At 54.7% G+C, this 12881-nt stretch overlaps 1 non-coding gene across 1 annotated transcript; it reads right to left on the reverse strand.

The window, feature by feature from the left end:
- Positions 1-12302: 12302 nt before the first annotated feature.
- LOC147698985 (5.8S ribosomal RNA) lies at positions 12303-12455 on the reverse strand. Its single transcript, XR_015299654.1, has one exon. It is a non-coding gene; the product is annotated as a 5.8S ribosomal RNA (ribosomal RNA).
- Between the last annotated feature and the right edge of the window lie 426 nt (positions 12456-12881).

Consider the following 12881-nt stretch of genomic DNA (forward strand, 5'->3'; position numbering starts at 1 on the left):
GACCAACTCGCGCCTTCCAGTTTCTGGTAATTTCTCGTTTGGCCAAAAGTAAACCCAAATCGATGAGCTTGCTAGTAAGTTTGTTTTTAGGGGTGTGTGGGAACCAGTGTAGTAACCCTGCCGCCGCATCTATCTGCAATGATCTGTCGGTCACCTCTGTCAGTGTATCTCCTACAATTGACCAAAATGGGGTCAGCCTTGGACAGGACCACAGCATGTGGAAAAGGTCCGCCGTGGCTGTCCTGCATCTAGGACAATCTGCCGTCTCCAGGCCGAAATATTTCTGCAGCTTCTCCGGGGTCAGATAGGCTCTATGCAATACATAGAAGTGGACCAGTTGAAACCGGGCGCTTCGCGTTCCCTTCCATGCCCGTTGCAATAGCTGGGGCCACGTGGTCTCTGGAATTTCCTTCCCCAAATCCGCTTCCCATCGGGTCTTAAGAGCCGTTAGGGGGGTTAGTCCCTCATCGATCATTCTAGCGTACAAGCACGACACTGCCTTGATTGTCCCTGCAGACATCATAGTATACTGGCAGGTTACCGATGTCTGTGGTTCCTCACGCCCAGTCCTCCAGTGTGCTTGGAGTGCCCTCGTGATCGCCGCGTGGAGCACAAAGTCACCCCTAGGGACGTCGTAGCGATCTCGAAGCTCCTGGAAGGGCAGTAGTGTTCCCTCTTCGTAGAGGTCGCCTATGGTCTGCACACCCATTTCCTCCCAGACCCCCAGCCGGGACCAATCTCCGCCGTGGGGCAACGCAGTGAGCATTCCCAGGGGAATCTCCGGGGCATAAGGTCTCGGTCTGCCCAATTTGCGGTACACTCGGTTCCAGCACGAACGTATGGTACTTTCCTCCTGAGTGAGGCCTCTCAGCTCGAGCTTTTGTTGCATCGCAATGAACGATAAGACATGTCTGGGTATGCCATTGCCTCGGGATTCCTCCGGACCTCGGAACTCCCGCGCCACCTCCTGGGTGTAGAACTGTAGTTGGGCCGCCAAGAAGTACTTCTCGAAGTCAGGCGCTGCTAATCCCCCCTCCGCTCTCGGCCTCATCAAGGTCCTAAGCGCCACTCTGCGGCGGCCCGAGCCCCACAAAAACGACACTATCATCGAATCCAGGCTTTGGAAGATGGATCGGGGGATCCATACCGGGAGTGTTCGAAAGTAGTACAGTAGGCGGGGCAGCGCCACCATTTTTAACAGTGCTATGCGCCCTGCCACCGATAAGGGGAGGGTGGACCAAAAGGACATGCTACCCCTGAGCGCCCGGATGGCTCTGGAGATGTTACCCTCTAGTATATCAGCAGGGCGGTGGTAGACATACACCCCCAGGTATTTAAAACAGGCCGGCTCCCATCTAATCTCCCTATGAGTATCAGGCTGGGGGCAACCCCTGCGGAGCGGAAATAGGCAGGTTTTAGCCCAATTCACCCGGAGTCCCGATACCTCACCAAAAGTCGTGAGTACTGTATCTGCTCCGGTCAAAGCCGTTCCAGCGTTTTCAAGGAAAAGCAGTAGGTCGTCAGCATACAGGGAGATGTGTTGGTAACCCGTTGGAGATTGTAGCCCTCTGTAGTGGGCCCCCGTACGAATCGAGATAGCCAGCGGCTCCACCGCTAGGGCGAAGAGCAGCGGGGACAGTGAGCAGCCTTGTCTCGTGCCTCGCTCCACTGGGTATTGCTGGGATATCAACGGACCCGATTTCACCCGAGCCACCGCCGAGGCGTACAACACCGTGGTCCATCTCAGGAATCCCTCTCCCAAACCAAATTTCTCAAGGACCCTGTGAAGATACCTCCATTCCAGGCTGTCAAAGGCTTTCTCCAGGTCTATTGAGAGAATCATAGGATCGGGAGCATCTGCGTGATCGCCCTCCAGGAGTCGAAATAAGCGTCGGATGTTCATCGTGGTGTTGCGTTTCGGGATAAAGCCCGCCTGATCGATATGCACCAGTGAGCTCATGTGGTCAAGCAATCGTGTGGCCAATATGCTGCTCAGAATCTTGTAATCGACTGTGAGCATTGAGAGCGGTCTATAGGACGCTGGGTCCACTCCCTCCCGATCTGGCTTAAGTAAAGGAACCACCAGGGCCTCGCGCATCGAGCCCGGTAGCCGACCCAAGGTCTTCGCCTCTTTGTAAACCCTCACGAGCCTGGGGGCCAGGATATCTATGTATGTGGAATAAAACTCTACAGGTAGTCCGTCAAGGCCCGGTGTTTTATTACGTGCCATGTTTTTTATCGCGCTCCTGATCTCCCCCAGCTCTACTTCTCGACCTAGGTCTTTCGCCTGTTCTTCCTCTAACGTGGGGATCGGCAGATCCTCCAAGAAGGTGTCTGTCGTGGAAGTGTCTGGCGGCAACCGACTGCGGTACAGCCTCTTGTAGTACCTCCAGAAGCAATTAAGGATTCCGGGTTGGGTGTAGACCTCCTCATTGCCTGTCGTCCTCATTGCCACAATTGGCGAGGTCCGTCTCGTAGGGTTAGCAAGCCAGGCCAACAGGGCACTCGACTTGTCACCCTCCGCCAGCGATCTGGTCATGTAAGCTTTGTGGTCATAACTGCGCAAGCGCTCAACCTCCACAGCTACCGCCTCCTTTGCCGCCAAAGTTTGCTGTTGAAGTTCTGGATGGCCAGGGCGTGAAAGTTCCAGTGCACGGAGGGCACGATCAGCTTTGGCCAGGTCCTCCAGTAGCACCCGGCGCACTCCAACTTTCTGCGTGATACAATAACCTCTAATCACCACCTTAAAGGCGTCCCATTCCGTGGCCCTCTCTGCAGTCGTACCTTCGTTAACCTCAAAGTACCCAGCGATCTCGTTCTCTAGGGTCCCTCGGAACACCGGGTCCTCTAGCAGCTCGGGCCGCAGCTTCCAGGTAGGTACTTGCGGTGTACACTGGAGCCACCTGAGATCAATCAGTAAAGGGTTATGGTCGGAGAGAGTCCGCGACAGATATTCAGACCGCACAGCCGAAGCAACCACCTCTCCCGATCCTAATAGGCCGTCTAGTCGCACATGTAGTTCGTGCATGCCCGAAAAGTGGGAGTAATCTCGAGTGTGTGGGTGGTGCGCCCGCCAGATGTCTGTCAGTCCCCAACTAGTCTGCCAGTGTAATCTACCCTTGGCCACCCTATGTGTCGGGGAGTCTGGGAGGGGAGGATGAGACCTATCAAGGCCAATGTCCAGCACTGAGTTAAAGTCGCCCCCTAGTAGGATGGGACCTGAGAGGTATCGGCCAAGGATCCCGACAGCCCATTTAGAAAGGCGATTTGGTCCACGTTGGGCGCGTAAAGACAGCAAATGTTTAGATCCCGTCCCCCTAGTCTCCCTGCTAATGCGACATATCTTCCTTCCGGGTCTATAGTATGGCTAACTACCTGCATGGGTACCCCCGCCCTTATCCATATTAGTGCGCCTCTTGCGTAAGCTGAGTAGGTGGTGCAGTATACCTGTTACCGCCATCTACGCTGCAGCGCTATACCCTCAGTCTTGGTGAGATGCGTCTCCTGCAGCAGCGCGATCTGCACTCCTCTGCGCACTAAGTAAGCATGGACCTTATGACGTCTGGACATAGTGTGCAGTCCCCTGACATTCCAAGTAACACATTTCAGATTCGATAGGTCAGCCATTGTCCCATTCCACATCCTCCTGTCCCTCTGAGCCCCTTACAGCTATGGTGAAGTACCCACTGAAATCGGTACCGATGACGAGTTCCCCCTTTAACAACTGTAAAACAACTTGCAAACATAAGCCCTTGTCCAACCCCCCCAGAATAGGTTCCAAACAGTACCATCCAGTCCCCATCCAAACTGTGTTCTCTATATCCTCCCCTCCTATGATCCTAACGGTAGCCACCGTAGGCATGCCTTAAGGGCAACGTGGGGGTCCGAGCGACGACGCGGGGTCCCACTGCTAGCCGCAACGCGGCCGAGCCCGATGGAATCAAGCTCCATCTAGAGAGCGCCTGCGACCCCTTCTAGAATCAGTGCACAGACAATTCCCCTTAAGGAGCCCAGTCCTCCCCGCATTTCCTCCCTCAACCCGTAACCCCGCAATCAGCACTGTCTCACCCGATAGCTTCATTGTTCGTCAAGCAAATCTTCGGCCGTCCCAGGGGTGACCTTCGGGAGCTTCACACTGTCCAGTTCAGAGCCCTCCGTGTCCGATTGTCCTCCACTCTCTCCAGGTTCCGATTGAGCATTTCCCTTGCCGGGCTGGGGACCAGACATGGATGAGACCATGACCAGCGCGTCTCTTCGTTCCGCCGCAGTCTCCGTCGTGGAGAGGCGGGCAGTCCTGCCCCTGCGATGTCTGAACTTCTTAGGTTTCCGCTGCAGAATGTCCTCCCTCGTGGATTGAGAGGAGGTTCCAAATCCGTCTGCGCCCGCCCTGTATAGTTTAAGCCAGCTGCACACATCGTCTGGAGTATCAAAGAATTTGGTGGAGTCGTCCACGATGATGCGGAGGCGCGCCGGGAACAGCAGGGAATACTGGATGCCTTCGGCTCGTAGTTCCCTCTTGACGGCCAGGAAGGAGGAACGACGTCTCTGTGTCTCGTAGGTATAGTCCGGGAAAATATTCACTCGGCTGTTGTCCACCTGGTAAGGACCGTTCTGTCTGGCCGTTTGCAACAGGAGGTCTCTGTCGCGAAAATGGAGCAGCCGCGCAACCACCGGACGGGGCGGTCGGCCCAGCAGCGGCGGCTTGGCCGGCACTCTGTGCGCACGTTCCAATGTATAGAAGGGGGATAACCCCTCTGGCGCCACCGTCGTCCGCAGCCAATTTTCAAGGAACGACACCATGTCCCCACCTTCACATTTTTCCGGAAGGCCAACGATTCGGATGTTATTTCTCCTGTTGCGCCCTTCCGCATCCTCCGCCCGCTTCTCCAGTGCATCTATGCGGGTTAGAGCGTCTTTCATTGTGGCTTCCAAAGTTTTTTGCGCTGGTTCCAGTTGTCGCACCGATCCCTCCACCTCTTTCACTCTGTCGGATAACTTTCCATGATCCGCTCGGAGCAGTCCCAGGCCCGTCGCGACCTGTGCAATATCGTCTCGGAGGGCTGATCTAGTTTCAGTGATCGCCAGCAGGATTTTATCCAATTGTTCCTGAATTTGCGGGCCCCCTGGCCCCTCCACGTGCAGTCGCTCTTCATTGTCCGGCGGCTCCGCGTCAGACGCGGGTTGGGTGCCTCCCTTAGCGCCTCTCGGTTTCCCCATGGTGGGCAGGGCCTCCAGTTAGGCCTCAGCAGCGGTGGGGTCAAGCAAGTCGAGGGCCGGTACCGCAGCGGTGCGACCCCCAGAACCTCCGCTCCCAGGGGCCCCCAGAGGCCAGCAGCGGTCAGGACGGGCGTCCGTCGGTAGGCCGATCCAGGAGCAGTGCCGGTCGACAGGAGCCCCGCACGTCCGGGCGTGGCGGTAGAGCCGGGGCCGTCCAGCCTCCACAGCCCCCCTGGGTCTTTCACTTGTCCCCCGGCTCCTCTCGGAGGTTCCGCAGCTGCAAAATGACAGCCCTCTACGGGGCCGGTGATAACGCCGGAATGGCGGGTCGCCACACCGAGTTCCCCCCTCAGCAGCGCCCGAGCTGGCACTCCCTACTCCACTCAGCTCTTCCACCCCAGTGGGCGCACCCCGGTCAGGGCTCCACGCAGCAGTCGCTGTCTCTCCCAAGGGGCGCCGCACAGCCTCGCCTCGTGGTGTCAAAGGCTGCAGTCTCTTTGCGTTGGGGGAACGCGTGGGTGGTCTGCAGTGTCTCTCCGCGCTGCCAGGGTGCAGTCCATGCACCCCCAAGCTGTCAGGACCAGTGTTGCGGGCCGTCGTCGCAGCTAGGAATTCTCACCCCTCCCCCACTCCGCTCCAAGAGCGCGGGTGGCGTTGGTCACCTTCAGGGGTCACCAGGGGTCAGGTCGCAGGGTGCCGCTCCAATAGGGGGGGCACGCTTGGTCCGTCGGGGGGGTCAGGGCGTTCGGTTCCCCCGGTTCCCCGTCCGTCCTCAGCTCCGAGGAGGCGAGAGAGGAGCAAGCGCCATCTTGGGCTCCGTATTGCCGAGCGTTCCGTCCGTCTACACTCGGCTCTGAGGCCGCCACGGACCTCCTTTCACAGGCGGGTGGTGTCCGGGTCTCCAGGGGACTATTCCCGGGGTGCAGGTGTCGCAGGGGCCCCCCGGTAACAGGATAAGTGAAAGCTCGGCCGCGGAGCCGAGACGCTAGGCGACCTCCGTCATCGGCGCTCAAGCCACGCCCCATACATATATACTCATAATACAGGACAGATACCAATTGTATAAGCAAGTCAACTTAAAAAACTCAATAAGGTTTGTTTAAAAAAAAATCTTCAAAATTCCAAAAATTGTATTCATTTAGTAAGCTGAAGTGTTTTACCTTAGTGCAACAGATTATGTCCCTGCATTGAGAGGCATTTATATAGTAATAGCTTTTAACATGAACTTGGAAACTCTCATGCTCCTCCTCCCAACCCAACAGCTATGCCACTAGTGAACTAAAAAGCAAGTTGGGCATCATTTGTACTCTGTGTGGGAAGATTCTTGTTACACATGACACAAAATTATAGTCTATTAAATCAAACAAATGAGAGTTTCTTGTACAGCACCCATCTTAAACTTAAATAATTCAAGGTTTTCTGGTTTCACATTGTGCAATCCAGAAAATAGCTGGGTATCTCTTTTCTCTCTTGTTTTGCATCAAATGTTAATGCTTTGTCTTTAATTACTGGTGTATTACATTTGAATGTGGATGGCAGGCAGAAACCACATGACAACTGTTCTCCTTTTGGGCTTTAGGTTCAAAGATGTCAAACCTTGCAATAATGTCAAGTTTTATTTCAAGATTTGGAACTCACAGGAGATCCACAAGATCAAAACAATATAAACATCACTAATAAAAAGCTAAAAAATATAGACAAAGTTTTAAAATTGTGCTGTCCATGCATTTCATTAAAGAGACAACAACACCTATAACTAGCTATAACATCATAATCAATACAAATGTAGAAACATTTAAAAAACTTAAAAACTTGCATGTAAAACATTATATTAGGAGGAGATGATAATAAATCTAAATCATCATCCATTGCTGGAATATGATAATTCAAAAACGGGGTTGGGGAGCGGGGGAGTCTTAAGAATTTACAAAAATAGAGAAACAGTGCAGGGCAAATAAATAACACATGTTTTAGATCCTGGATGCCATAATTTCTAAAGTTACAGGTATTATCTATGCTGGGCAAATGATGCCAATTGGCAGTTAAAATCTTTAACAGTAAAATATCAAGACGTGAAAGAGACTAACAAAGTCTCACACTGTGCTCAATATTCCATGTTAAATATTGCAGAGGGTTTCTCGGAATGAAGAAGTTCACTGTCACTTTAAATGAAAAAAAAATCTACAGAGTGTAAGTGACAGCTTCAATTAGAGGAAACATGCTTAGTATAAGCTTTTAGCCGCTGCTCAGACAGGAGAAAAAATACACTTGATCTAAATCAAACCTAATGCATTTATAACATTTCTAAAGAATAAGGACTTTTCTTACATCAGAGATCTCTGTACGCATACAATTTCTTAATGCATTACGTCAGTTCTTAAAAGCTGTCCAACTTGGCGTATGTGCTGTAGGCGTGATCCGTTAGCCCATAGCTCAAATCCGGGAAACTCCTGCCAGATTACTATCATCATAACCCCCTGTTGCCTCCCGTCGATCCACATACCGACTGGGGCCCTCGGTACTGAGGTGGAGCGATGATGGAGTGCAGAGGTGCCTAGTGACGGTCCTGAGGCCTTATGGGTGTGCTGCCAGCGGCGGGGAGGGGCTTGGTGGCTGCCTCGGCCCCGGTGGCGGTGAGAGACCAGCCTTGGCAGATCCGCTAAGGGGGGCTTGGTGGGAGTGGCCGACGGCAGGGAGGTCTATCCCCCCTTTCCCCCCCGGCGGTTTGGGAGGGGATAGGGGTGGTAGGGGGGTTGTCAGGCACAAGCCGGACATTTTGTTGATTGGGCTTCAGATTTTCAAGCTCAAAAGTAGCCCAAAGGAGCACAACCATAAAAGGGGTTGGGCTCCTGCTCCCAGCCAACATTTTGGGTGTTTTACCTGGTGACTGGAGCGCTGCATAGCCCTATTCAAATATATGGACGTTATCAGGAAAGCGCAGATTACGGGGGCGGATACGCATGGGTACAGCATGACGAGGAATTTCGGGCGTGTATGGCATGGGACTCGTAGGCAAAATGGGGAGAGCTAGACACGGATTTGTGGCAGCATACCATGGGGTCCCCCACGGGTGGTAAGGCTGTGTTTACAGCGAGCGGGTTGCCGTTGGTGTGCCGGCTCTTTCAGGGGAAGCCCACCCAGGGAGGGGTGGGAGGCACAGGGACGCCACAGGCTGGGACGGGAGCGTACTGGGATTTTAATAAAGGACTATGCACGAGGGAATACTGCAAGTTTCTGAATGAGTGCTCTAAGTGTGGGAAGCGCCACCCCCTGGTTAAATGTTGGGGGGGTCAGACCACAGGGAAAACAGCAGTGACAGCAGGTGGGTGGTAATACCCCTGGCCCCTCTCAGCAATTCCAGGGCAATGGGAGGGGGATGGGAGCGCAGGGCGCTGGGCCCAAGAGCTCCTACGCCAGTTAGACTTGAGAAGTTGGTTGAGGTGTTGAGGGAGTACGGGGACCAGGGGTCGGGTAAGGTGTTGGCGGAGGGTCTTCAGTGGGGATTCCACTTGGGCTATCAAGGTCCACAACAGAGGAGGTGGGCAGACAATTTGAAGTCAGCGGCAGAACACAGGGTGGTGGTGCAAGAAAAGTTGGACAAGGAGGTGCACGAGGGGAGAATGGCAGACCCTTTTGAGGACTGGCTGACTGGAAAATCTGATTGTCTCACCCATAGGGGTGGTGTCCAAAAAGGAAGTAGGACAGTACAGGCTGATTCAGCACCTTTCATGGCCAAGGGGTCTTCAGTTAATGACTTCATTGATGAAGAGGCGGCCTCGGTGTCTTATTCCTCGGTTGACGTGGCCAAGTCACTGGTGGTGACCACGGTCGCACCTGCAGAGATGGCTAAGTGTGACATTAAATTGGCTTTCAGGCTGCTGCCGGTCCACCCTGATGACTGGGATCTCCTGGGGATCCAATTTGAAGGGAAGTGGTACATGGATAAGTCTCTGCCGATGGGTTGTTCCATGTCCTGTGCTCTATTCAAATGCTTTAGCACCTTTCTGCAGTGGTATTTCACGCGACACACAGGCCACACTTTGGTGACACACTATCTGGATGACTTATTTTTTGTCGGTGCACCGGGCTCCACGGAGTGCCAGGCAGCCCTGGACGCTTTCCATGAGCTCATGGGTGACATGGGAGTGCCGTTGGCGCCTGAGAAGACAATGGGTACTAGCAGGGCCATGGCTTTCTTAGGAATTGAGATTGACTCGGTGGCAATGCGGGCTCGCTTGCCAGATGACAAGAAAGTTAAAATGTTGCAATTGCTGGACAGTATGCTATCTAAAAGGAAGATGACAGTGAAGGAAGTGCAGGTACTACTCGGGCATCTTAACTTCGCATGCAGGGTGGTCAGGGCAGGCAGGACATTTTGCAGGCGGTTGGGAAGGGCGCTACCGGGCCAGCATTTGCCACACCACCATATTCGCTTGTCAGCAGGGGTGAAGGAGGACTTGCGGATGTGGTCATTCATTAGTCCAAGCTTGGCATGGACCTCCATCTGTTGGAGATTAGGGAAGTATTGCAACGGTGTTTGCAGGTACAGGCGCGTTCCGGGTGAAGGGGAAGTAGGGGTCCTAGTTGGGGGGGCAGAAAGGGGGGTGTAGTTCCTCCCCACGTCTCTCTGGGTGGCGGGGGTGATTGGATTTCTTGACAAGGTTAAATGAAGTTTGGCTTGTTTTTGGATTTAGGTTAATGGATAGGGAATGGGTTAGGTGAGTTATGTTATATATAAGTTACGCAGGTTTGGGGGTATGATAGGGTTAAGGAAAAAGCAGGGGAAGTGGTTTAACAGAAAGTTGGAATCTGGGGGTTATATATGTTATTGCATTGTTGTATAATGTTGTAATATTGTAATGTATGGGTGGGGGCGGGGTCATGAAGATTTTAGGGGCGGGCCTGGCCGGCGGGGTCAGGTATTTGGTTGGTTAGTGAGGTCTAGTTTTGTAAGGCGGTTGCCAAGGATTTTATTTATGTGATGTGCACCTGTTTCAATAGAGCAGCCTTTTTCACACATCACTGGGTTGTGGTCTGCTCCCTCCCCCCACCCATCCCTCCCAATGACGGCTTGCCCATGGGAGTCTGCCTGCTGGGGGAACTTGACACAGACAATTGACAGATGGCATTGGGATTTCTCGCGGAGGTGGCACTAAAGGTGGGTTTTCACCTGATCCAAATGAAAATCAGACACCGAGCTTACTACACACTAACACTGCTCCATAGGATAGGCAGAGCGGAGGAAGCAAACTGTCTCCGAGGCTGCGGGTCAAAGGGCTCACTACAGGAGTGGTTCCTCCTTTAGGGCGGAGGAGCGTCGCCCTGCCTGCTGCGAGCGTAGTAGCTGAAGCAAACATCATTTATTAAAATGGTCAATGGACATGATTATTTTAGTGAGGAGCACAGCGTGTCTCAGCTCAGGGGCGGGGCCATTCCTGCTGCTGATTGGCAGCTGCAATGACTTGCCTAAAGTGCGTATGTTAGAATGGCCGGCTGTCTAGCGACTGCCATCTCGACATTTGCACTTCAGCCCGCACCAATACTAGCTGTGTAACAGCCGGGCAGACTGCAGGCACAGGCTTCTAGTCTAAAAAGGAGCGCTGTGTTAGCCTGCTCCAACCAGTCACGGCGCTACTCTCATGCTGAAAATGTCATGAGAGCAGCTCCGGGATTTGTTGGCCGTTCACTTCATTGCTCGTGCTGTGATCAAGTTTGTCCTAAGTTGTGAGATATGCTTTGGCGTTGTTTGGTGTGAGAGAGTAGTCTCACAGAAAAAAATACTTCTAATAAAATGAAAGAATACACTGAATCCAGAGCAAATTTGCAGCCCTACCAGTAAATACTTAGTGATCCTGTTAGGTAACTGAATGAATAGCTGGTGCTTGCCTTTAATTCACCTGCACTTGTAATTGACAGCCTGTGAGCGTCTGGTTATCGAATGGTGGTCGAATTTCCCTCAGCCCCGCGGGCACGGCGAAGCTGCTGCCAGGGGGGCTGTAACACCCTCCGCCGGAGTGGAGGGATACCTGCCACCCCGAAGCCTTCCAAGCCGACCCGGAGCCGGTCGCGGCGCACCGCCGTGGAGGAAATGCGCCCTGTGGGGGCCGGGTAGGGCCCGGGCCCCGGTCCCACGGAGGGGATCCGGAACTCCCGGGCCACCAACCTTCCCGCCGTGTTGAATCCTCCGGGCGGACTGCACGGACCCCACCCGTTTACCTCTCGACAGTTTCACACCCTCTTGAACTCTCTCTCCAAAGTTCTTTTCAACTTTCCCTTACGATACTTGTTGGCTATCGGTCTCGCGCCCGTATTTAGCCTTAGATGGAGTTTACCACCCGCTTTGGGCTGCATTCCCAAGCAACCCGACTCCGAGAAGACCCGATCCCGGCGTGCCGGGAGCCGCTACCGGCCTAACACCGTCCGCGGGGTGAGCCTCGATCAGAAGGACATGGGCCCCCTGAGCGACGCCGGGGAGTAGGTCTTCTGTACGCCACATTTCCCGCGCCCGCCGCCGGGCGGGGATTCGGCGCTGGGCTCTTCCCTCTTCACTCGCCGTTACTGGGGGAATCCTGGTTAGTTTCTTTTCCTCCGCTTAGTAATATGCTTAAATTCAGCGGGTCGCCACGTCTGATCTGAGGTCGTAGTCGGAAGAATGACGCCGGAGCGTCAAAAGGGGGCTGCCGGGGAGAGGCCAGGCCCCTGCCAGAGCAGGGGCCTGGCTTACCCGGCAGCGCGCGCCCTCTTTCCCCGGGTCGCATCCGGAAGGGCTTCGCCCTCTCCAAGAAGCCGGCCACGGAGTTAGGCGCCCGAGGAGCGTGCGCGCGGGCAGCCAGTGGGACACCACAGACAGCCTCGCGCGGCACGCAGCCAGGCGCCCCGGGACAGGCCCGGGTCGGACCGGTCGCCAGGCCCCTTCTCGGGGCTAGGCGCGCCGGCGGCATACCTCCGCGGCAGGACCCGGCAAGGGACCCTGCCAGAGGCAATCGGGGGGTCTGAACTTGTGGGGGGACGAAGGGGTAGCAGAGCTAACCCTGCGACGGCCCCAGCCGCGTCCCGGGGAAGCCCCAGGGCGATTGACGATCGAGCGACCCTTAGACAGGCGTAGCCCCGGGAGGAACCCGGGGCCGCAAGGTGCGTTCGAAGTGTCGATGATCAATGTGTCCTGCAATTCACACTAATTCTCGCAGCTAGCTGCGTTCTTCATCGACGCGCAAGCCGAGTGATCCACCACCAGAGTCACAGGCAACTTTTTGAAAACGTTCGCCCACCTGGGGGTGCAGGAGAGGCGGGAGGAAGGCGACACCGTCCGTCCGCCACCCGCGCGGCGAGACGGCCCCGGTGTCCCGATCAAGGCTTCCTCTCTGGGAGTCAGACTGCATCATTGGGAGAAAAAAACACTGCCAGGCGCTCGGCCTGGGAGCCCCCGCCTACCCGCCCACCCGCGGGCAAGGAAGGAAGGGGGCTCCCAGTGCCACGGGAGCAGGCAGCACCACAGTCGCTGGTTCCTCCCAGGGTAACCGGGAGGGACCGCGCGAGTCTTCTAACCCCTCGGCCTGGCCACACGGGACCAGGTCAAACCGGGTATCTGATCGCCTTCGAACCTCCGACTTTCGTTCTTGATTAATGAAAACATTCTTGGCAATTGCTTTCGCTTTGGTTCGCCT

Source organism: Lissotriton vulgaris, chromosome 8 (assembly GCF_964263255.1).
Source record: "Lissotriton vulgaris chromosome 8, aLisVul1.2, whole genome shotgun sequence".
Classification (NCBI taxonomy): domain Eukaryota; kingdom Metazoa; phylum Chordata; class Amphibia; order Caudata; family Salamandridae; genus Lissotriton; species Lissotriton vulgaris.